The 22,375-nt window shown below is 35.2% G+C and overlaps 1 long non-coding RNA gene across 2 annotated transcripts in view; it reads right to left on the reverse strand.

The window, feature by feature from the left end:
* The window catches only part of LOC147836502 (uncharacterized), a 117,962-nt gene that overhangs the window by 42,908 nt on the left and 52,679 nt on the right, over positions 1-22,375 (reverse strand). The window lies entirely within an intron of this gene.

The raw sequence follows: 22,375 nt of genomic DNA on the forward strand, positions 1-22,375 counted from the left end.
TCTTTTTTCCCTCACGTATACTTGTTTTTTTTTGGTCCCGTCTGGCCTCTCAGTCACAGGGCAGACATTGACTAGCATTGCATGGCTGCTAATTGCTCCGAAACGGGGTAATTGAGTGGTCTCTGGGGCTCCATTCGGTTCTACAGACTTCAATACTGTCAGCAAATGTCAATGTGCAGCTGAGGATTAATGAGCTAGCGCTAATGCTAACGCCACCAGAACCACCAATTCCCAAGGCTCATCCAAACCCTGACACTCTGACAGCAAACGGTAGGAAATTCATGGACCTGTGTGATACTTGGAAAAAGTCAAGATTTTCAGGGGGGGAAAGTGGCACTTCATGGCTTATTTGTGAGGTGGTTTGTCTTTTGATAGCCGGATAAGGTTTTGGATATGGAGATTTTCCACACTCGCCTACTAAAACATCATAATGGAAACTGTAAGTGACTTTTTCTTTCACACCAATTTCATGGCCATATAAACAGGGGATGATCTATTACTCGGAGAAATGATCTGATGCAATTTCCATCCTAAATGTAGCGGCGGTTCAAAACCCTGTCACGCCACAGAATAACAAACATCTTGAATCAAGATTTTTGGTTTATTATGTCAAAAGAGATCTCATCTCCTTTTTTTACATTTGCAGATAGCAAAGAAAATTACGTTTGTGCAGTGTCATTTTTTGGGCTAACACAAAATTCAGTTCTCCAGCTGAGGCTGTTAAAACCTTGACTGAATATAATTCATGTTTAAAAATCCTTATTTTACGCTCTGAACATTTTAAATTAAACAGTGTCCATGTGTGGTAAAAATTAAAGTTGTATAACACTCTTTTTTTTTATTCAAACCTCTATGATTTAACGTATTTAATGGCCCGTTTCAACTAAGTGGTACAGTACGGTACAGTACATAGGTATAGGTCACCTTTATCAGGCTTGCGTTTCCACTGCCAAAAGGGTACCAATGGCAGAAAATTTCAGTCAACGTCATTCTCGCTCGAGGCTTCTCCTTTGATTTTTTGGCATCACTCTCGCGTTTGTCAGCTTCTAAAAAGGATCAGATGTCAGAAGCTCATCAATAATTAAGCGCATGTTATTATCATCAGCTCAAGAAGTTTGATATTTCAAAAATAGAACTGCTCGCATTTTGTGGCTGTTTATCAACATGACGACAAGGTTTGATTGAGTTTGGGTCGACCATGACTAGTTATAAACCAATATCGTTTATCTGCGCGTCCTGCTCGCCTTTTGGTACCCTTTTGTTGTGCTAGGTACTTTTCCGAAAGGGTACCCAAAAACTTGTACAGCACATTTTGCTTTTTGGTTCCTTTTGAGTGAAAATGGCCATAAAAGCTTACCGAATCTTACCATACCGTACCACTCAGTGGAAACGGGCCATAAAATACATGTTTTTCGATTTGCACTTAGCAAACGGTTTACTGTTTAACTTTATATTGTAGAAACTGCAAGAGTATATTCAGTATTATGTATAGTGATATTCAAGCTCATTGGAAATACATGCTTAAGGGTGCTCAATTTTCAATTCTCCTAACGGATAAACAGCTTTCTTAATAGTTCAACATGCTTTCACTTTCGTATTTGACATGAAACACACATTCACTGGTAGAAATGACATCCTGCCCTACTCATAACTCTCTCTTCAAATAGTCATGCCAAATACATAACCTTAATACACTGTGATATAGCCTGGTTCATTAGTTTGTTGGATCGTTTTGCTTTCTCATTACAATCGATCCGCTTCAGAGTTAGTTTCAATCGAGCCGAGACCACCTCATTCAGGTGATTTCTAACCATTCTCGCCCGAATCAGAGTGCAATTGCTGCAAATGCCAAACTGCGGTAAGGAGACAAACACGCCAGGTTCCGCCAGGTCTAGGTGTGAAAGTACCCCTAGCCTATGCATTTGTGAAACCACAAAAACATACTTTTGACTGCATTTTCCAGGTAAAATGAAAACTATGAGGGAGTATGACGCCAACGTCTTTGGTTCTTTTTCACACTAATCAACAAGTTAAAGATTTTTTTGTAAAATATTATTTATTTTGATGGTCCCTATTGCATATTTTGTTTACCTAAAATTTCATTACAACTACATGCCAATTAATCCTCATTTGAGCATTAGTAGACTGTCTGCTTAATATCTGCTGATACTGCTCCTTCAACAGACATTTAACTGACTATAAGAAACTTTGCAAGTGCATGTCAACTTTCACTAACCCTAACCCCAACCTAACAGTCTACTTTATAATATAATGATAATAATTAGCATGTAGATGCAATATAACTTAAATTAAATAAAGTGCATTAAAGTGACCATCAAAATTAAGTGATATTGATTATTTTGTGCAGTTCTTTGCAAAACACTAAATAAATACCACAAAACAATTTAACTGTCTACAATATGTACTCGATTATGTTGTTATGTAAGATAAAAGTAAAACCACATGCAAAGCAGAGCACTTTTCTCGTACATTTGACATGAAAGAAAAAAAAAAAAAAACCACGAAGAAACTCTACACAGAGGAACATAAAAACATACTCCCAGCTAGCGTTTTGGAAATATTATTGCAGAGCAACACAAACAGCATGCAGAACTATAAATGCATGACTACCTGCAAGGCAGGTGCCATGGGTCACCCCGATCACAACACAGAAGTATAAATCAGCATTTCAGGTTCACAAAATGTTGACAGCGCCCTCTGATGGAATGGAACATTTTATTTTATTATATATTTTGTATTCAATTAATGTTTTGCAAAATGTAAGCTAAAGCACCTATTGCCAATGAGCCTACAGTGAAAACCTAATTATTATTCATTGGATTTACTAAATTTTTGAAGGTAAATGGTTTCAAAAAATGTATCTAGGCTGAATTTAATCAAACAAATTAAGTTAAGCATTACTAAATTTAATGTGTTTGTTTAAATTCAGCCAAGATCAATTGTTTGCAACTGTTTCAGTGTAGGTTGCAGACATTACTGATGTTAAAGTCACAAGAAAAATACCACATATCATATTAAACGCAAAAAAATATATATTATTTTTTTATTCAGCTACTTTTTAATGTGTGTCAATTAGAGCTAAACAATATATCGTTACAGCATCAATATCGCAATGTGATCATTCGCAATGGTCAAATAAATAACTAAAATATCGTAAGTATACGCAATGTTAAGTCTGGACTATAATCAGGGCTTGACATTACCTTTTTGGATCTCCAGCTACTGCACAATTTTATTGTTGGGAAAATATCTTTTATACACTTGACTTTGACATGCTAAAATTACTTAATTTAGATTTTGCGTTATCTCCACATGCCTTCTCGTTTATTGAATTTTTTATGTGTCGTGTATGAGCTCAATAATCATGAGCAAATGGGTCATGGTATCATAGTATTACAATCAGTTTTTATTTCACATCATTTTCAGAGCTGAAAATGAAGGATTTACCAAATTGATCTCTGACCACACCAAACATAATCAAATAATTATTTCTTAGCCACAAATTTTAAATGTGTCAAAACAAGCAAATAGCTGTATACTATACTTTTTATTTAACAAAACATATGCACAATAATCTGTCCTGGCTAAAGGTCCCAGATCACCAGTTAACTACACATAAATGAGTAGTTAATCTCATATTAAAGCAATATTATTGTAAAAAATGATAATTAAACCATATTAACGCAAAAGAAAGAAGGTCAAAAAGGCATACTGTGTGATAATGAAAGGATGATCACACACACACACGGTTAACGTTAGACCCATAAATAATCTCTTCAAAGAATGGTTAAAGCGAAAGCAACTGGTGCTGCTTACAAAAAGACAAATCTGGAACTCTTGAAAGCAGCAAGATTGAGGGTGCATGTTCATCCCTTTTTGTCTAGACTATTTAAAAGAGAACTGATCACATCAGTTGTGTTTCTAGACACAGATGCTTCACGCAAGGAAATGGGAGCGTGCACGCATTTTAAACAGTCGTGCGCATCACCTCAGCTGGTAGCACGAGTGATAAATCTCTTATTCGATATTCACCTGCTTTCTTTTGCTCGCACAAACGCAATTACTTTTGTCAGTCATGTTGCTTCTCAATTCTAAGATCGCCTTTGCATGCATATTGGACCACCCTTATAGTCGAACCTTACTTTTAAGAATTATTATCCAAGGAAAAATCTTTTCAACCAGCCAAAAACTATGAACTATGAATTCTGAAAACAATAAAATGCTGTTTATTTAATTGGTATATTTTTATTTGTTGAATTTATCCGTGCTTGTAGATTGTTATATATTATGCAAACGTACTGTTCTCTCCTACAAAATTATCTCAATCAATCTAAAATTATAAATTCTTTTCAAATATTTATTCAAGTCAACTAGCGAAATTGTATTTATATCACAACAACATTATTAGATTTTAGATTAGATTATTTAGATTAGACTATGTTACATATTTTCATTATCATGTATCCTTAATCTCAATGCCAATCTGCTAAAAGGAGCCAATCGAGTCATGCTAGCCATCAAAAGGATGCATATATTATCAGCTTAAAATGTTGACCTTTTCCTTCATTTAGCCAAGACCAGATAATGTCATTTCTAGCTGCCGACATTTGCATCACTATTTTTATCTCCTGCAGTGCATAAATGATGTACTTTAGTTTTGAGAGCTGCCACCCACTTTAAAACTCCCTGGATTCTGTTTTTACCATGGAAGTGGGTTATTATAAATAAGTTTCATGTTGACATTTTCTCCAAACGAGCAACTAGTGTACTCGCAAATGTTGATGCGCTTCCAACGAGACCTTTATAGGGAAGCGCAAAATGGCCACAAAGAATCATTTCTGCTCTGTCTTGCCCTGACATGTTATTGTCAGCTGAAATCCGGACCATCAATCACAGCCGGCTGCCGCTCTATTACTGCTTTTTTCCCCCCACCCTTCGAGCAGGATCAGTGTTTAATCACTGCTTGGCCTGCAACATAACAGATGAGCTGCTGGCACCGCAGACATGGCACAGTCTTAAGAGGAAACAATGCGCTGCCACAAAACTGGCTTCCGACAATTGTTAAAGGCAACAGAACTGTAAATGAAGGATGAAGTGTCTCCTTTAAGGGACGTCGGCTTTGAGGAGATTAAGAGGAGATTATTGTTGTGCGTTCATTTGTTTTTATTTGACAAAGTGCAATCAAGATGTGCGACACTTCAGCTGCACACTGTCTCAGGTTAATGTTATAACTCATTCAAATGCAAATCTCTTGCCTAAATAAAAGCCGCTGTGTCTGAAATATGCCTCTTTAGGGGCTGCCAATTTTCCCTCCTGGATTTTGCATTGGCTTTTTTTTTTGTCTACTCGTTCAGACGAAACAGCAAAAATATTGATGTATTTGATGAGGACCCAGCGTGGCTCAATTGATCCACGCATTTCCAAGGTGCTGAAGAAATGCATAATGTGTAATATAAGGGTCTAATTTGTTTTAAATAGATTTAAAAGGCAACAAAACATGCTGTATTTAACATTTAACAACAAGCATACAGCTTGGCTATTTAAACTGGTATGTTAGTACTGAGTGGTGTTGATGATTTTAGACATTCACGTTTATATGTAATCAAACTGAGCCAATATAGAGAGAATATATGGTGAGGAATACATTACGGTTAGTCAGCTTTAAATTGCATTTACTATTGCTTGTCTACTTAGATGCTAATGTCTTTGTCCCCAAATCTACTGGTTTAAAAATAAGCCCAGTGTACTTATTTAAATGTAAGATAACAAAAGCAAACAGCATTTGAGTCCCACTTTAAATGAAATGATCTTAACTACTAAGTACTTGGACCAAAAATAAGCACAAAAGCCACATTTCCACTATCGCGCCTAAAGCGAGCGAGCCAGGGCGAGCCAAGGCCAGTGGCGTTTCCACTGTCACTTCCGGGGCTTAATCGGGCCAAAGCGGGGCTTTCTTGGGGCCAGCGGCCGGCCTTTTTCGGCCCGCCGAATACCTTGGGCCAAGGAGGGCCAGCTGGGGCTTCGGGACGGAGTGAAAGGAGAGGCGGGCAGTTTTTCTGATCGCACATGAGTACATGCGCCAAACAAATAAACAAATAAGGGAAAGAAAACATCTAGCCTTATAGTCTGGGGTCTTTTTGCGTTTGATCACCCTTATGTTTCCCTTTTAAATGTAAGGCTGTTGCATAAAATAATAAAGTAGTTTTAATTTATAGTGACGTTCTTTTCTGCGTCCTCCTTTATGTTTCAATAGCGCATAATAATCATTACACCATATTAAAAACACAGCAGACAATAAAGGTTTTCGAGAGTTTTTGTCAAGTTTAAAAGGTGTGTTTGTGTGTGTTTAAATGCCTGTATTTGTGTGTGAGACCGGGCAGATATCGAGATAATACACAATATAAATACAACAGAAAAACATAAAACTTATCAAATTACGTGCCCACTTTTGTAGACTTTAAACAATATAGTGTCATTTCTTGATAAAATAGCCTAAGCTAATTGTTTTCATATACGCTATTGTATTGTATTGGTTTAGTGGTATGGGTATATTTACATGTAAAAAGAATTCTATAGTAGTTTATAGTATATACTACAGTGACTACACTTACATGGACATCAGTTATTGAATTATTTGCCTTTATCTGAACAAGACAATAATATGATTAAGATGTTTACATGAGTTGCTTTTTGAATGTTTTTTCATGATTCTGTTTTACATGTTATGGCACACAATTCGATTAACGTCATTGCGTCATTGCGCTTTCCACATTTCCTCTGGAGTTTCATGTAATTTCAGGTGTTTGACTTTTAATTTGTTGATTTTTAACTGCAGTTTGGCACTTTCACTTTCATTCAGGAATTTTTCATGCATGCCCCCATGACAAACGAGATATTGGAGGCGAGTATGAACTGCTGGAAGAGTGTAGTTTTAATGGCATTTGATACAGCACACTAATTGGGAAAGAAACTGACGCATTTCTCGATGCAGGAGTCTGTGGTCTTACTTACTCTGTATGTGCAGAGAAAAGTGTCAGACAGCCGTGTGTGTGTATGGAATATCCTGTCGCAAAATGTGGCGAAAATCTTACATGACGGTAATAATTTGTTTGCGGTGTTTACATGTCTGTACTGCACTTTTCTGTTTTGTTCCATTATGACCTTAATTAGATAAATCAATTCGGATTAATGTTTACATGGTAAACCTTTAATCGCATTAAAATCTTATTATTGTAAACATACTCACTGTAAAAATGCTGGGTTCCACTCAATCGACTTGTGCTAGGATGACATGAAGTAATTAAGTTAACTTAATACTTTTTACAAATTTAAGTTGAACATAAAACTAAAAAAATTAAGTTATCCCACCCAAAAACTCAAACATTGTGTTATTTCAGCTTAATTTCGTTTGAACAAACAGCAAATGTCATTTTTTTAATTGTATAGTATTTTTAACCATATTGTAGTAAAGTAAGCACTGTGTATATATGTTCTAGTGTGCAGCATCCACTTGGATAATGCAACGGCAGCTACAAGACGCTACAAGTGGCGCCAGTGCGCTCACTACACCAGCTATAGAGTGAGTGGAGAGAGAGTGAGAGACATCGCGGTTACACCCCTATTCTTTACGGGTGCCATGGGATTTTTAATGACCGCAGAGAGTCAGGATCTCGGTTTAACGTCTCATTTGAAAGAGCGTGCTCATTGACAGTATAGTGTCCCCTTCACTATACTAGGGCGTTAGGATTCACACAGACGACAGGTTGAGCACCCCCTGCTGGCTCACTAACACCACTTCCGAAAGCAATCTAGTTTTCCCATATGGTCTCTCACTCTCTCTCTCTCTCTCTCTCTCTCTCTATATATATATATATATATACACATATATGTTTAACAGAGCGAGGAAAATTTCACAGTATGTCTGATAATATTTTTCTTCTGGAGAAAGTCTTATTTGTTTTGTTTCGGCTAGAATAAAAGCCGTTTTAAATTTTTTTTAACACCATTTTAGGGACAAAATTATTAGCCCCTTAAAGCTATATTTTTTCTCGATATTTACAGAACAAACTATCATTATACAATAACTTGCCTAATTACCCTAACCTGCCTAGTTAATTTAATTAACCTAGTTAAGCATTTAAATGTCACTTTAAGCTGTATAGAAGTGTCTTGAAAAATATCTAGTAAAATGTTAAATATTATTTACTGTCATCATGGCGAAGATAAAATAAATCAGTTATTAGAAATGAGTTATTAAAACTATTATGTTTAGAAAAGTGTTGAAAAAATCTGCTCTCCATTCAATTCAATTCAATTCAACTTTATTTATATGGCGCTTTTACAGTGTAGATTGTGTCAAAGCAGCTTCACATAAATGGTCATAGTAACTGGATCAGGGTAGTTAAACAGAAATTGGGGAAAAAATAAACAAGGGGGCTAATATTTCAGGGGGGCTAATAATTATGACTTCAACTATATATATATATATATATATATATATATACACACACACACACGACAGAACAATCCTCATTTTTAATCGTGATCAACATTTTGAGCAAAATAATCATGATTATCATTTTTTCTGTTATAATGCAGCCCTAAGTCCAATGCAAATATAATGCATGCACATAATAAGTCATTTGAACCAAATGAATAATTTAAATGTAAGTACATAAAATTGAATAACATTTATTATAAAGTGGGCCCTGCTTTTGTTCTTGGTAATAGCGTTGCAATATACACAATAAGTCTGAATTAAGAAAGCAAATCCACTCTGATCACAATGCTAATTTCTAAAAAGCACCAAAGCGAGCTGAACAGCAATACATTGGTTACTGGCTTGTTTCAGCCTGTGCTCTCGGTGGAACAGTGGCGTATTGATTAAAACAGTAACTAGGCTCTGCTTATAGAGCGACGCACACTAGAAAAGAGTGGAGCGAGACGAGGCCGAGCTCTAAAGATAATAGAATCCTCAACAGACGACTGCAGGACCTCATTTCTTAACACATGATGAATTGCCTGTCATATGCTTATTATGAGCAATCAGTGTCTGCAAACTCTTCTCCCGCAACAGCCGAGAAGTTTCCAAATGATCTTTCAATGAATATCATGTCTCATTAATGCGGCGGCAGGACGATATTGGCATTCAAATCAGCATCAAACAGGAGAGCAGATGCCTGATATATGCTGAATCAGAATCCGAGCTGGAATAATTACACGTACATCAACACAAATACAAGAGATCAATGCAAGCGGCGGCACATCGATGCGTCAGCGCAGGTGAAATTCAACCTCATTAGCTTTCAGAAATTTCCGGCTCCGTCAGAAAAGCGGGTCGAAGGCTTGACGGCTGAAAGAATCTATCATTTCCTCATAACACCGCCGTTTCTGTCTCAGGGTGAAGGCTGAGATTTATTTATTTATGCTTTGATTCACTCAGCCTTATCTGATTCCAGGGCCACCTACGGCTTATTTTGAACCCTTTTGGCAGTTCGCTGGGAATATTGCAATAATCTTTGGCCTCTCTTCTGCAACAACTGCTCGCCTTCGCTCCACCCAGTAATACCTGAATCTACAAGCTGTATATGTGACCTTTCAGCTCGGCTTATTCAGCCCTCAGGAAAGCAGTCAAGCATGGTTAAGACTGACACATGAAATGTAAAAACACACACACAGGATCTGTTTATAGCCTTGCACTCATTTCTGCAATTAAAGCATCGCTAAAGAGAATCCTTCTGAGCTTACATTATTATTATACTACAATGTAAAAGAATTCTTGCTGCCTTCAGTTTTTTAGCTGAATCAAATTTACTTTTCTAGTCATTTACATTTACAGTTTCATGCAAAAGTTTGGGCACCCCTGATCATTTTCATAATTGCAAGCCATAGCCTGCTGGCCTTTCAAATCAGCAATTTCATTTGGATATATTTTGCCCTAAAGCAATGGTAACACTTTATTTTGATGGTGCATTTGAGTATTAGTACACTGTCTGCTTAATATCTGTTGATACTGCTCCTTCAACAGACTTTTAACTGACTAAAACTGTGTGTTCACACCGAAGGCGGTGAGAGCGTCCAAGATCGCTCTGGATGCCCAGGTGACAACGCTGTCTGCCTTCAGCTCCGGCGGCAAGACCGTCAGAATTCGCTACATTGACGCTACATTCAAGGGGCCGTTGCAGCGTATCAGTTAAATTCCTGCATAAAACATGCTTTCCAGCATGAAAATGATGCGCACTTCTTATCAAATTCATTTAAGAATGGAAGATTAAGTTGCATGTGGTGTGGCTTTGCTCCACTAAATTATCCAATATGTCCATATGTCTGAAATATCCTGAAGCAGCAATACTGTTTTGCACTGTCGCATGAGATTCACGCTTTTTTAAAGATAAATATCTATAACATTAAAGCACATCAGTAACTCGCCAGTAACTTATTTAATGGATGTTCCTGTAAGAAAACATTGTAAATAATTGAAAATCCAGCAACTGCAACAATCAAACCCTTGGGAACAACTGTGGACGAACCAAAGTTCACAGGGCTGTGTTCTCTGAACTCCTCTCAAGCGGTGGACTTCTTCATTCTGATTGCTTGCCACTATTATCATAAAGTTAACTTGATTTCAACTCTCCTCGATGTCCACACTGGCAAAGACGTGCCGCGATGCTCCTCGCTGCTTATCGCCGCTGGCTCTCTTTGAAAATAAATGACTTCCGGCTACTTTGTAACTCTCGCCACTTTTGGTGTGAATGTACAGTAAGAAACTTTGCAAGTACATGTCAACTTATACTAACCCTAACCTTAAACCCAACCTAACAGTCCACTTATAATCTAACGAGAATTAGTTACAATGAAACTTAAATTCATGAAATAAAGTGTGACCAAAGCAACATTTCAGTTCTGATAAAACATTTAATCATTCCCTAATAAATGCTCTTGTTTTGCTTTCTTTTTAATTTAATTTCAGATTTTAAATGAGTTTTTAATACCATAATGTGCCAAAACATGACCAGTCACAGTTTCAGTCTGATGGTAGATTTCCTGTGAAACTTGGTGCTTCAATGGCTTTAACTTTACCATAAATCTACCATAAAATAAAAGCCATTGAATTATAGAAATTTATTGCACAATAAAAGACGTTAAACTGCAGAAATTTACCGTAAAATAATGAACGTTAAATTACAGAGATTTACCATAAAACAACACCCGCTAAATTACAGAAATTTACTGTAAAATAATGGATGCTAAATTACAGAAATTTCCCTAAATGTAAATTTCTGGTACATTTCTATAATTTAATGGTTGTTATTTTATGTTTTTTTCCGTCTACCCAGCTGCCAGAAAAAAATATTGTAAAATAACAACAACAAAAAAATTGCAGTGTATGTGTATCAGTTCAGGAAATTCCTCTAGCCAACAACTGATGTTGTGGATGTTGATGCTTTTTGGTTTGTTTCAACAGGTTCTGTTCAAAGTAATCGGTCTGGTGGAAAACAGAACCAAAATGGCTGAAAAATGCTACAATGAACCATTTTAAACCTTGGTCCAAACCAAAAGAAATGTACTATAGGTGTGAAAGCACCCTAAACAAAGCATTTTACAACCTAATCTCACAGCAAATCGTAACTATTTAATTCAGTGGTTAATTGGTACTAATTTGTATGATCTCATTAGTAAATTTTAATATGATTTACTTATAACCCAATCAGAGGTAGGGTTTGGGGGCACACTTTCTTTTAAAAATCATATGTTTTTATAAGAATGAAATCATGTAAATTTGGATGAATTTGCCACATTAGATTTCACATTTCCCTGTGAGACTAAGGCTGCATTTGTAGTTTGAATCTATGTCATTTAATAGGAGACACTTGTAACAAGTTTAAGTGCCATTTTGAACACTCAGAGCCCTATCATACACCCAACGCAATAAGGCGCAAGATGTCTATGGCATGATTTGTTGCTATTTTCAAATCAGTGCAACCCTAATTTTCACTTTTTGCGCCATGTTGTTAAACTAATCCAAGGTGCATTCTTGGTGCATTGCTATTTTGAGGTACTGAAATTGACAGACCATTGACCAACTAAAATCTGGTCTAAAGTTCAGCACAGAGCACAGTAGTTATGCGCCAGGGATGTCCAAACTTGGTCCTGAAGGCATGGTGTCCTAGATAGTTTAGCTCCAACCCCAATCAAACACACCTGAACCAGCTAATCAAGCTCTTACTAGATATACTAGAAACTCTCTGGCAGGTGTGTTGAAGCAAGTTTGGGATAAACTCAGCAGGAAACCAGTGCTCCAGAAATGAGTTTGGACACCCCTGACTTATACGGTCCAAACGTGTACACATTGTTTAATACACAAAGGATGTACAGCAGTACATAAATATCTTTACATATAAAAAAGTAAATAAATAAATAATTTAAATCTTACAAAAATTATTATTTTCTACATAAATATAAACACCACTGCCTCCATCCCTTCTTCATGACAGGGGCTTTTTTCATTTTATTCATGACAATTTGTATAATCTCAGTATTATAAGCAGTATTATTTATTACATGCATATTTACATTTATTTGAATAAAACAAGTGTAGATTTGTCCACCTGTCGGGTTTTGGAGAAGTATGCGTCACCATATGGGGCATAGCATGTGTATTTTGGATATAACTCAGTGTTTTAAACACACTTCGTTATTATTGTCCATTTATTCGATTGCTGGAAATTAGAACTGAATTTAGAAATTGTTTTGAAAGAAGTCTTAGTGCTTAACAAGCAAAATTAATCATGTAGGCTAATGAATGTCTTCAGTGGAGTGCGTACAACACCGTTTTCTTATCCACGTACGTAAAGAAGTAAAATAAAGGGTAAAAGTAAACTAAAGAGAAAATAAAAAGGCCGAATAGAGGAGACCTGTTCTTTATCCTCGCCATGCATATGGTCGGTTTCTGGTCTAAATTACAGAACTTTACCGTAAAACAACGGAAGTTAAATAACAGAAAATTATCGTAAAATAATGGACGCTAATTTAAATAAATTTACCATAAAATGATGACAGTTAAAATATAGAAGTTTTTACTGTAAAATAAAGGACGCTAAATTACAGAAATTTCCCTAAAGGTAAATTTCTGTAATTTGTTGTCTGTAGTTTTATCGTAAATTTCTGTAATTTAAAGTCTGTTATTTTACGGTAAATTTCTATAATTTAACAGTTGATATTTAACTTTTTTTTTTCAGCACCCAAGCAGTTCAGGAAATTCATCTAGCCAACGACTCATGTTGTGGATGTTGTTACTTCACTGCTTTTTTGTTTTTTGTTGTTCATTATTATTGTTCATTTATTCGTTTGCTGGAAATTAGAACTAAATTTCGAAATAGTTTTGAGACTTAGTGCTTTACAAACTAAATAATCATGTAGGCTAATGAATGTCTTCAGAGGAGTGCGTTCAACACCGTTTCCTTAGCCACGAAAGTAAAGGAGTAAAGAGTAAAAGTAAACTAAAGAGAAAGCAGCCGAATGGAGGAGGCTCATTCTTTATCCTCGCGATGCACATGGCCTCTTTCTCACTAGAAGTGTTCAGTTTTTCCACTTACAAAATCTGTCCTGTAAATAGAAAAATGTGCCATGGCACAACGCAACTGACTCTTAAAGTGAATGTTAGATGTGACTCTGATTGGTTTAATGCATGTTATGCTCAAAACACACTCATTTCTTGATAAGATAATAAGAACAACCCTGTTAGACCATTCGCCGAAGCGCAGGCTGTATTTTTTTATCCTTAGAATAGCAAAAGTGGATTCGGACACACTTAGGACTTTGCGCCTAGATCATTAAAATAGAACCCATAGACTTAAAAGACCTTGACGATATAGACTTAAAGATACAGTAACGTCTTTAAAATGCACTTTAAGCTTAATTTTTGTATATTGAAAAATATCTAGAAAAATATTATTAACTGTCATCATGGCAAAGATTAAAAAAACTGTTTTTAGAAATTAGTTATTAAAACTATTATGTTTAGAAATGTGTTGAAAAAATCTTTCCGGGTTTTATATTCTTGGTTTTTTCATACTAAAAAAACATTTACATTTTAAAATGTCATTGTTGCCTGAACTAAATTATTTAAGGTAGACATTACATTCGTGATAAGTGCATGCAACATGTTTCTTCAATTATTAAAAAAAAATACTAACAAGTTTTGTCCATTTTCCGCCCATGCTCAAATACACAGTTAACAAAATAATAAAAGAAAAAAACGAAATCAACTGAATCCAAGTTCCACTGCAGCATGTTTTTGAATTGAATTGCAACAACATGCTGCCCTTTCCCTGTGCAGGATAGTCACCTGTATTTGTTTCCAGCGTGCTCCTGCATTTACCTTACAAATCTGTTTACAGCAAGGTAAACACACACACCACTTATCCCTGTTTGGCTTGCCTAACCATTGCAGAGCACACAGGATTGTCTAACATTATGTGGCTCCACACCACAAGGGGTAAACAGGATCATAACCTTGGAGTAGATCAGCCATAAAGCTAATGGAGACTTCTCAACAGCACCTGCAGGGAAAACAGGGAGCCAGGACGAAGAGAGAAAGCGGTGGAGGGAGCACATTAACGGATACACCTCTCTCATCTACTTCACTGACATGGTTGCAGTTGTTTCCCTCGGGCTCAAGCGAGGCGTGGGCGAACCGGAGAGAGGCAGTGATTGTAATTGGTACTGCTGGGTGGATTCCCAGGTCGCTGGAGTATTGCATATGATAAGTTTGTGTTGTTGTATGTAGTGCGGCAGGAACGCAGCGCGCTGGGGATTATGGTCACAGAGCAACCTTGGATTAGCGCATGCTTTGAGATGCACTTCACAATGAATGCACAGAGCAATTATGCAGACCAGATATTGCTGTATTTAACATTGCAGAGGGGTATTTACTTTTTTGAAACTCTGTGAGGGAAAAATAAATGATGTTAGGTTGATTGGGAAATATCAAAACTTATTCATTTAAGTATATATATTATAATTATATATATAATTAATATTATTTATATATTTATAAATATATTATATATATTAATAATTAAACACCATAATGATCAAAATTATTAGCCCCTTTAAGCTATATTTTTTCTCAATAGTCTACAGAACAAACCATAGTTATACAAATACTTGCCTAATTACTCTAACCTGCCTAGTTAAGCCTTTAAATGTCACTTTAAGTTGTAAAGAAGTGTCTTGAAAAACCTCTAGTAAAATATTATTTACTGTCATCATGGCAAAGATATATTAAATCAGTTATTATAAATGAGTTATTAAAACTATTATGTTTAGAAATGTGTTGAAAAATCTTCTCTCTGTTAAACATACATTGGGGAAAAAATAAATAAGCGGTCTAATAATTCAGGAGGGCTAATAATTCTGACTTCAACTATATATATATACATATATTACACACATTATACACATTCTACACCTAATAAGCATGTGTGTGTGCAGATTAATTAGGAAGTGTGAATCAGGAAAAAAAAAACTTCATGCAGGAAATATATTTGCATAAAATTAAGAGAAATAATTAAGTTGTGTCTTGCAGAGGGGTAATTTTTTGTCTCAAGGAATAGTAAAAGGTATATTAGGTTAATTATAAAATTTAAATATTATAAAAACTTGGGTCATTGGGTATCAAACTGACCACATTTCAAAAATCTCCCCAGCTTTTTTTTTTTTTTGCATTTTGATATTTTTTATTCTAAAGATTGATAAAAAAAAATTAGTAAAATATAAAATGTCATGTCAATATTTAGTAAATAATCCAATATATTTGCTCACAGAAAATTAAAAAAAATCATATTCATATATATATTCAGATTGCAACAGGGAAATCTCTGTAGACTGATGGCATTTCATGCCGTTCAGTCTTAAAATCTTAAAATGTGAGCAAAATCACCTGTTTAGTCATCACATTAGATATTTCGCTAGAGAATTGTTCAAATACCAGCTCTAATGTAGTGTTGGTAAAGTAGCAATGGTTTCTGCTGTTTTGATGTCAGCTGCAGATGTGAATGAATGGCGGAAGAAAGTAGTTCCTCATACAAAAGGGTTTTTAGACTCTCCGTGTTTGATTTAAATTTTAATATACACGATTATGCCTTTGAACTCTTGTATAAACGCAATATCACACGAGTAGCAGTGTGATATGGCTACATATCGTCACTGGTGGGCACACTTCCCACTAATTCGCTAGTTCAAGCCTCAGCTGGGTCAGGAGGCATTTCTGTGTGGAGATTGCATGTTCTCCCTGTGTTGGCGTGGGTTTCCTCCAGGTGCTCTGGTTTCCCCCAAGTCCAAAGACATGTGGTACAAGTGAAATGGGTATGCTAAAATTGAACGTAGTGTATGTTTGTGTGAATGAGTGTGTGTGGATGTTTCTCAGTGATGGGTTGCAGCTGGAAGAGCATCCGCTGCCTAAAACATATGCTGGATAAGTTGGCGGTTCATTCTGCTGTGGCGACCCCAGATTAATAAAGGGACTAAGCCGAAAAAAAATGAATGAATAAATTTATTTATCTTATCATTTATATGTGTGTGTGTGTATGTGTGTGTGTGTGTGTGTGTGTGTGTGTGTGTGTGTGTGTGTGTGTGTGTGTGTGTGTGTGGTGTTGCATTTGCAATCCAGAAGGCGTATTAGCATGGCTTAGCCAATACACGTTAAGAAGGGTGTATACTATGCACATTAATTGGGATGTGTGGTGTTGTGGTGTGTGGGTGAATATGACGAAACTTAAAGCAATATATATTTAAAGGGAGCTCAATAAGCTGCATTTCACACTTTTTTTTTTTACTTTGAGGCAAATAAAGGAAACAGTTGATTAAAATGACTAAATATTGTAATTAAAATATTAGAAACATTTGAGTCATTCTGTATGCAATCAACCACATTTCTGAAACCTCCCCAGCTCAGTTTGTTTTGCTTTGATTATACAAAAAAAGGATAAATTATTAAATGTTATGCATATATATTTACTGAGTAATACACTGCTTTTGTTTACAGAGCAACCTTGAATTAGCGCATGCTTCGAGATAAGCAATTATGCAAACAGACATTGCTATTGTTGTTTACAGTCGAGAAGGAGTATTTACTTTTTTTCAACTCTGAGGATAAATAAATGCTGTAAGATTAATTATGAAATACTTAACATATACAGTGTTTATGCAGTGTGTTGTATTTACAACCCAGAAAGTGTATTAGCACAGCTTAGCTGATACCATACACATTAATAAGCGTGAATATGCACATTAAAAGGGATGTGTGGTGTTGTCCTGGTGTGCGGGTGAATATGACGAAACTTCAAGCAAGGAATATATTTGCATAAATTGAAAGAGAAATAAATAAGAAGTTGTATTTTGCATAATTCATTTATTTTTGAACTCTGAGGAAAAATAAATGATATTTTAGATGAATAATAAAATGTCTAAATACTTGAACTGAAATATCACAAATATTTGGGTCATCCCGGATCTACATTTCAGAAACTTCCCCAGCTTAATTTTTGGATTTTGTTATTATTTCTTTTGAAGATTAGTTACAATGGGGAAACTAAAATTAAATGTCAAGCATATATAGTTTCTGAGTAAATATCTTGTTCCCAGAGCAACCTTGGATTTGTGCATTGCAATACACTTCACAATACACTAAGCAATTACACAACAAGATCCTGCTATTGCTTTATTTACAACAGAGAAGGATATTAACGTTTTCTTTTTAACTCTCAGGAAGAATAAATGATATTAGGTGAATTATGTAAGATCTAAATATATTGATTAAACTATTATATAGGGAAAACATGCAATGTGTTGTACATCCAATCCAGAAAATGTATTTATGCCTCAAGGTTAAAATAATTTTGTATTTTTCATTAGTTTTAATTTTTATTTCATTTTGACTTTTTGTCTTCAAACTTTATTTTCTCAGCCCGAGTTGCAGGTCTGAATGACAGGAAAGGATGTATATTTAAAAATGAAATGAAGTCAAAACAGACAAAACATGAAATATTTTGTGTTTATGTTGTCTGCAGTGAAATACAAGTCAACGGAAATTGGGAAATCACTACTTTCTTATTTTGTCTTCCATACTCTCCCAACTTTTTCATAGATTTTGCATAAATTTATCAGATAAAAATAAGTTATATTTTGTATAAATGAATTTTTAACTTTGAGTAAAAATAAATGATGTATTAGGTTAATTAGAAAATGAATAAATATTTAAAATACAATAATAGATCATTCTGTGTAAAATCTACCAAATTTCAGAAACATCCGCAGCTCATTTTTATTTTATTTTGCTAATATATTTTCTGAAGAATGAGAAAATAGTCCATTATGTATGTTCAAATGCTTTGAGATGCACTTGAATATGAATGCACAGACCAGTTATGCAAATAAGACACTGCTTTTGTTCCATTTACAAAAATAAAATGTAATTTTGTTGCATTTACAAGGCATAAACATACATACTACATAGACATTATGCACACATTAACCAGGTATATGCACATTAATTAGGACATGTGATGTTTTTATTGTGTGTGGGTGAATGAATTCATGCAAGAAACTTCATGAAAGGAACATATTTGCATAGATAATCTTGCATAATCAAAAATGTTCTGACATTTTTATGGCCAATAACATAATTATATGGAAAAATATACAGTTGAAGTCAGAATTATTGGCCTTCCTGAATTATTAGCCCCCTGTGAATTTCTGTTTAATGGAAAGAAGACCTTTTTCAACATATCTAAACATGATAGTTTTAACTCATTTCTAATAACTGATTTATTTTATCTTTGCCATGATGACAGTTTATGATATTTTACTAGATATTTTCAAGATACAAGTATTCAGTTTAAAGTGACATTTAAAGGCTTAACTAGTTTAATTAGGCAGGTTAGGGTAATTAGGCAAATCATTGTATAATGATGTTTGTTCTGTTGACAATCGAAAAAATATATATATATATATTTAACATCAGATAAGAATATTCACTTCCCTTGATCAGTATGAAGGACTCCTAGGCCCCGTTTACACTAATGCGTTTCAGTTTGAAAACGCATAAGTTTTGCTACAGTTACACCAACCGTCCACACTACGCCGGAGTTCTCGAGCGAAAAAAAACAGAGCGTTTCGAAAACGCTGGAGAGGCCGTTTTCATTCTGAAACGCTGCTGCTCCGTCTCAGTGTGGATGATGGAAAACAGAGACATCTGAAAACGGAGGCGGGGCTGCAGACATTCGCCTCTCTGATTGGGGCTTTTCCTGAATATTAAGTAGCCTAACACACACAGTTCAGTCCTGCATTCTCTCCTTGTAAGTTTAGACTTCGCAAGTTTGATCAGGGCTGCAGTCTCTTCTTGATATGGAAAAGCAGACTATACCGAGGACACGGGTAAATCTTCAAAGGGAACAGTGTACTTTATAACTTCATTCACATCACCCTGGCTACGTTGTTTCACTTTCTCAACAATAAAATGTAAACATGATTTAAGGAGCTGCCTATTTTCATTTTAATATTAGCAACTTAACAGACAGCAGAAATGTTGAGGCGTCGTACTGCATTTATGAGCGTCATCTTCACTGTGTGGATATTTATAACTAAACGGAGCCGATAACAACTGCCTCCTTTCAATTTCAGTGAAAATACGAAACACAGCCTCTCTTTTGCTGAATATCAGTTTTAATAATCGATAATGGCCATTATAAAAGTATAACATACTATAAGTTTATACATTATAGGAAATAAAGGCAAGCGATCAGTCAATATACAGAATAGGCTACGTGGTTACATTAATCATTAACTTATCTTTGCGCTCAGCCAAAACACGCTACCTGAGAACAAGTAATAGATTCCAATGACCAAAGTCAGGGAATATTTCGTTAGATAAAGACAACAAGATGAATGAAATATCCCGTTTAATAAATATAGTGAGATTAGATCCAGCGGGAGATGCTTGATGAGAAGTCTGACTAGCACAGCTCTCATCTGGGTAGATGGGCTGCAGCGCTTGCCCGAGAGTGTCTGTGTGGTCACGTGATGTGCGTTTTCAGCGTTTTGGTGTGGACGGAGAGCAGTTCAGAAACGCTGGGTAAAACGCGAGTGTGGACGCGGATCGTTTTAATTCTAAAACGCCGTCTTAAAACTAAAACGCACTAGTGTAAACGGGGCCCTAGACTAATCCATGGAAGAAGGTGCGAAGATGAAGGAGCAAAGGTTAAGACAACAATCTGACTTCAATACCAGCCGACGAGTGAACCAAGAAGGTGTGTATTTATAGTGTCCATGGATAATGGGGAACAGGTGCAAATGATTAGTAGTCTGGTGAAGGTTCATGGTATTGGATGGACGTGGTATATGAGGGAGAACGTTGATTGGGTGAGCAGGAACGAGCCGGGGATGTGGCACACACACAATGAACAATACATTCATTACAGCATTTGTTCATGTTAGTTAATGAAAATACAGTTGTTCATTGTTCATGTTAACTCACGGTGCATTAACTAAAGCTAACAAGCATGTTAATTATGCATTAGTAAATGTTAAGCTATGATATATACATGCTGGGTATCAGCTGTCTACATTGCAAGTCCCAATAAAGCACATTTTCACAATTTGTCGTGATAATTTCCAATGTTATTCTACTAAGACGCCAGTTGAACAAAATGACAGACAGTGACAATGGCACAGAATATCAGCGTTACGATTGGCGAAGAGTTCAGCACTCTCATTTGGCTTCTACAGCTTTCAGCCTTTTTTTGCTTCATACTATCGTGATAATACGCTTGAAATACGTTTGATGTGAATATGCGCCTTCTAGAAGCAAAAATTAAACACTGTAACTTTTAATAGAGTTTTTTAGATAGTTAAAGAATTACCAGCTGAAATCTGAAAGTGCTCTCAGATTATATACAGTTGAAGTCAGAATTATTAGCCCCCTTTGAATTAAAAAAATTTATATTTTCCAAATTATGTTTAACAGAGCAAGGACATTTTCACAGTATGTCTGATAATATTTTTTCTTCTGGAGAAAGCCTCGTTTGTTTTATTTCAGCTTTTTTAAACACCATTTTAAGGTCAACATTATTAGCCCTCTTAAGTTGTATATTTTTTTCGATATTCTACAGAACAAACCATCGTTATACAATGATTTGCCTAATTACCCTAACCTGCCTAGTTAACCTAATTAACCTAGTTAAGCCTTTAAATGTCACTTTAAGCTGTATAGAAGTTTCTTGAAAAATATCTACTCAAATATTATTTACTGTCATCATAGCAAAGATAAAATAAATCAGTTATTAGAGTCGAGTTATTAAAACTATTATGTTTCGAAATGTGTTAAAGCTAACAAGCATGTTAATTATGCATTAGTAAATGTTAAGCTATGATTAATAAATGCTGTACAAGTATTCATGTTACATTAACTAATGCATACATAAATAATGAAGCCCTATAGCAAATTGTGATCAAAATGGTAATTAATTTACAGTAAATAAAAAAGTACTACAGTAATGAAAATTTACATTTTGTTGATAATGAAACTACATATTAAAGTGCAATAAGCCTAAAAAAAGTCTTCATTTTTATTTTGCTTAAAATAATTAGGTTGAACTTTGGTGTAAATATAGCTTGGACGTGTTTTCATGAGATTCACCCCACACTGCTCTTTCAATTCTTTAATAAAAGCCTAGATTAAACATGCAAAATATTTCATCATGGCTTTCTAAATTGATGTTGGAAATTGTGTAACACATCAGAGTGTACTGGCTGAAATTCATGTCCAGCATGAGACTGATGAGGCAAATTCTGATTGGCTCCTCTGTGATTATGATGTCTCTGTAAATGACACAAAATGAGGACTCCATGGAAACAATGGGTTTGATCTCAGCATATTGTCTGTCGCTGCTTTTGTGGATGAAAGAATAGCAAGCCGGAGGTAGCTTGCAATTTGTTTAATTAACTTGGGAAATGAGGCAAAGTTCACAAAGTGTTCTCTGCGTGACATTTTCAAGCTAAGCACCAGAGCGCCACACAAACACATATGGACATCAAAATCAAGCCTTTCACTTCATAGTTAATGAGCATCTTCTGATCTCATTGTTTTGTAATAAAACTAAAGATCTGAAAAACATTAGTAAACAATTTCCTAAATTTACCCTAAATGGTTACCCACCATTTTGAAGTTATTTTAACAGGAGTCAAGTGATTAGACATATATAAATATACATATATATATATATATATATATATATATATATATATTTATATATATATATATATATATATATATATATATATATATATATATATA

Source organism: Danio rerio, chromosome 6 (assembly GCF_052040795.2).
Source record: "Danio rerio strain M-AB ecotype USA chromosome 6, GRCz13ab, whole genome shotgun sequence".
Lineage (NCBI taxonomy): Eukaryota > Metazoa > Chordata > Actinopteri > Cypriniformes > Danionidae > Danio > Danio rerio.